This window comes from Austrofundulus limnaeus, unplaced genomic scaffold (assembly GCF_001266775.1).
Source record: "Austrofundulus limnaeus strain Quisiro unplaced genomic scaffold, Austrofundulus_limnaeus-1.0 Scaffold1, whole genome shotgun sequence".
In the NCBI taxonomy this organism is placed as follows: domain Eukaryota; kingdom Metazoa; phylum Chordata; class Actinopteri; order Cyprinodontiformes; family Rivulidae; genus Austrofundulus; species Austrofundulus limnaeus.
In genome coordinates this window covers 3,022,350-3,026,389 of record NW_013952403.1, presented here as the reverse complement: position 1 = coordinate 3,026,389, position 4,040 = coordinate 3,022,350, and the positions used below count along the sequence as shown (strand labels likewise).

The 4,040-nt window shown below is 38.5% G+C and overlaps 1 protein-coding gene across 6 annotated transcripts in view; it reads left to right on the top strand.

Annotated features, from left to right (window-relative positions):
• Positions 1-4,040, top strand: part of atp11c (ATPase phospholipid transporting 11C (ATP11C blood group)) — a 48,441-nt gene that overhangs the window by 1,304 nt on the left and 43,097 nt on the right. The gene's annotated exons all lie outside the window — the stretch shown is intronic.

The following is a 4,040-nucleotide window of genomic DNA, read 5'->3' as shown; positions in this document are numbered from 1 at the left end:
ACCATAGACTTTGCATGTAAACCTGCTGCTCCTGACGCTGAAATCGCGTTCGGTGTGAACGCACCATTATTGTAACGTCAGAATAACGTGCTTTGAGAAATACCATGTTTCCAGATACCTAAAAATACATGTAATTACAGCTAAAAAACAGCTGGGTGCATTTTTCTGGTGTTTGGACTGCTTCTCTAAGCAGTACAGAAAGTAAGTTTAAAAACATGAAAAAAAGTGAGTTTTGCATAACAGGCCCACTTTAAATGGAGAGTCCATTAATGTTAAGAGGTGATTTGTCAGATTTGAGCCAAAAAAAGTGCCAGACACAAGTCCTAAAAGCAAAATGTTTCATAGTCAACAGTGCTGCTGAGATGATTATTGGAAATTCAAATGTACAATGAGCTGATTGCTCTTTTTTTGGTTTTCCTTTATTGATCTTTAGGATCTAAACACTTTTTTTGCCACAAATTTTATTCACTAAAAGTTAGATTTTTTTTCTTTTTCTTTTCTTTTTCATATTCTTTTAACTGTCACCCTTTTAAAGYGACCTGCTGGTTTCCATTGCCCTTCTCATGTACTATTTGCAAAAGGGCTTCTTAAAGTGTAAAAAATATCTGCAAAGCCAGGGTTTATAAATGCTAAACCACCTTCATTGCCTATTTTATCAATCACATGTGCACCAGTAACTAGCTGTCACCAGTGGACTGAATCCCCTACACGCTGTGTGAGCAGTATAGATAGCGACAGTGAAGAAGTAGAGGCAATATAATAATTATAGTGCCTGACCCTCCTCTTGGCCTCTCTCTAAGTGTTGCCAGGTCAGCTGATTTTTCCAGCTTCTGTAGAGGATTGTTGCTGTAATTTCTCCTCGACGTGAGCTGTAAATAATATTTTGTGCAGAGCAGCCTGCCACGCTGTCACTGATGCACATAGTGCTGTTATCTCAAGCTCTCCCTCTTTGCCTTCTGATTCACATCCCCTCCCCTTGCCCACGGGAGGTAAACGTGCATCATGAGGATAGAAAGATGCAGAGTAGAAGAGAGTGACTGCTAACCAAATGGAACAGAGGAAGCTTCACGTGTCTCACTTTACTGTGCTCAGAAGACGGTGACACATGGTAATGGCAATGTGTGGCGCGGGGCTTTTTATGAGGAGGGGAAGCTCCAGAGGTTGTAAGGCTCTTGACAGGAATGCAAAATCCCACAGCTGCCTTTGATGTTYGTTCAAGCCCTTGAAGGCAGCAGCATGATCTGTAAGAGGTGGAGCCTGGTGGAAATGTGATAGGATTCATTGAGGGAGCTGCTGCCACCTTTACTGTACCAATACCATTGCCTCCGGTATCTTTTTTTTGCTCCATGGTAACTAGTAGGCCTCCTACTCAATAGCTTGGTAAAATCACACACGAAGTTTTGTGCATTGTACTTTGATTCTGTTATTGTTCTGAAGAAAATACTGTCTCTGCTTAGTAATGAAGTTCACCCTGGCTCCTGTGAATATTCTGGTTTAAAGATGAAAGCTCTGCAGGTGCTTTTATCCTGTGCACAAAGCCAGGAAGTTGATGTATTTATGCAAACCGTTTTTTATTTATTTATTTATTTTTTAGTATTTTGAATAGAAAGAACTTTGTCTTAAAATAGACATAGCCTGCTTTTAAATCCTTCTTTTTCACATATAAATCATTCTGTTATGGTCCATATAAAATTGAACTGCAATACTTTGGTCTAAGTTCCCCATTATTGTAACACCACAAGCCCCTCTTTCACCCTTTTTTCGGAGGCGTCTCTCAGATCAACCAGTGTTGACGTGGTCTCTTAAAATCCAAATGAGACACTTCAAACCCTGGCCCCGCTTCCAGCTTCCAGAGCGGTCCATTCTAGTTCGATAGCAGAGATATGACTATGAATGAAGATGACTAAATGATAGGGATGCACCGATACCAGTTTTTCTCAAACCGAGTACAAGTACAAGTACTTCAGATTGGGTACTCATCGATACCGAGTACCGATACGAGTACTCTTCAGAAGTACAGGGCTAAATGTAAATGTAAGGGTTATAACTTACTTAGTTATTGGAATGTTAAGGTAATAGAGATGTTTGTAAAACCTAAAATTTGAACAAATTTGAAGAACAGATGTAGTACTTCAGTCAAAGGAATAAGCTTATGGAATAATCTGGATAGTGATTATACAAATGCTGGCTCAATTTGTTTAAAAGAATGATAAAAGTTAATTTGCTAAAGAAATATTAAATTGTAAAATTTGTATTTATAAGAGCTGCTGTTTGGGGAGTTGAAGTTTTTGTTTATTTTTATTATCAGATATCAGTATATATCAGATATAAGATGTTTTCTTCATTCTGCTACCTTACATTTTATTTTATTTGTATTTTGTTGTATGTGAATTTTTTTTTGGTTTTAAATGAAATGAATAAAAAAAATCTGGCACTAAATTAGAAACATATCTAATGTTGGTCAAAATGAACCTCAGTTTAAACCAGTGGTTTATCCTKGTCCTCAAGGATCATTATCTTGCATGATTTAAGTTGATTCCCTGCTCCTCAGCGGGGTTTTAAGTTCTGCAGAAKCCTTTCAATCAAATCAGGTGTACCAAAGCAGGAAAACATCGAAAACATGCAGGATAGTGGTCCTCAAGGGCCAGGACTGAGAACCACTTGTATAAACAGTCACACCATAGACAGACGGTCTGTGAGGTGGGGGTTTACTTATTGATCCAAGTAATGATACTAACCTCAAGTCATGCATTTCAATCTTGTAGCATCACACGTCTTCAGCTACAGAACAGTCATCCTTCTCCTGGATGACTGAGAATCCACAGAAACATCTGATGGCAACGGTGTTGGACCGTGTCGAAACTAAAGTTCTGAATCAATACTTTTTGGATCGCTTCAACACGTCCTCAGCTACGGAACATAAGTCCAGTTGCTCCATCTTTTTCTTTGAATTTTCCACCTCCTTGATGACGTCGAAATCATAGAAACATCTGATAGTAGTGGTGTCGGACTGTGTCGAAACTAAAGTAGATCGATACTTGTGTTAGCTTCACTAGCAGCGTGTCACGTCGCTCACATTTTGTAAAATACAAGCTTCTCCGGAGCATCCGACCACAGGGAGGTTAAAACATAAACAGTGAACTAAACAAGCATGTCAGAGAATTATTTTACCAGTTCTGATTGAGTAACAACTTCAGACAAAGCTAAGAATAGAATCCACCATAGCAACCCGGTTCCTCCTGTAAACAGTGAACGGCATGTGACGGTGCGTCACTTTCATTCCATAAAATACACGCTTCATTGAAGCATCCGACCACAGGATGGTTAAAATATAAACAAACTAAACAAGCATGTCAGATAATTAACAACTTTACAATCAACAAGCTAAGAAGTAGCATTCACCATAGCAACCTGTTGTTTAATCCTGTAAACAGCGCATACGCGTCACATCGATGGCAGTCTGGAAGTTGTATTTAAAATGTGAACATCCACGCCAAAAAAGGTATCGGTTCAGTGTATCGGGACTTTTTGAACGAGTGCGAGTACTTGTAAAATGCTGGTATCGGACCCGATACTGGTATCAGTATCGGTGCATCCCTACTAAATTGGTTAGCTGGTAAGTCCATAACTTATTTAGAAGTTCTGTCGCAAATTCTGTGTTGTAATAATTCCCAAAACATCATAGAAAATAGAGAAAACTGTTTGAAAAATATGACCTAAACAGAATATAAACTTATCTCTGTAGCACCTGGAGAGGCTAAATTTTATGTTTCAGCACTCCGAGAGACTCCCAAGTACACAAATAAATGCATTTAACAGCCAAAAAAGTGGATTTTGCATGATATGTCCCCTTTAAAATAATTTGATTCTTACTTGTAGACATTTGATTACCAGCCGGGAAAACATGGTTAAAATGTTGAACATTATCTACTGTAGTTCTCTGTTGCCGGAACTTCAGCTTTTATTGTCTCCTCTCAAATCAAAATCTTTATTTTGACTTTTCCTGACATTTTGTACTCAGATTATTTTTCCTGTAATTG